The following is a 350-nucleotide window of genomic DNA, read 5'->3' as shown; positions in this document are numbered from 1 at the left end:
GTGCCTTGAAGGCAGGCGATTTGGCCGAAGTGGTCATCGTACGACCGGACGAGGAGATAAACTCATCATCGCTTCTAGATGAAGCTGTCTTGGAGGACACCAAGAGAGCGCTGATCGCACGAAGTGGATCGTCGATCCTACGGAGTTCCTTGGATCCGTACTATCCTTTGGTAAAGGAATTTCAAGACGTCGTCTCCAGAGCCCCGCCTTTAATCCAACCTCCGGACCGAGGTGTGCGCCATGAGATCGACCTGGTTCTGGGAACCAAATTCTGCGTAACACGCCAATGACCCCTGCCCAAGGAACAGTGTGACGTCATTGACGCCTTTTATCGTGCGAAGCACGACGCG

The sequence above is a fragment of the Plasmopara halstedii genome (assembly GCF_900000015.1).
Source record: "Plasmopara halstedii genome assembly, contig: Scaffold_555, whole genome shotgun sequence".
Taxonomy (NCBI): Eukaryota; Oomycota; class Peronosporomycetes; order Peronosporales; family Peronosporaceae; genus Plasmopara; species Plasmopara halstedii.
The sequence above is the reverse complement of the archived record's forward strand: the minus strand, read 5'-3'. Positions refer to the sequence as shown.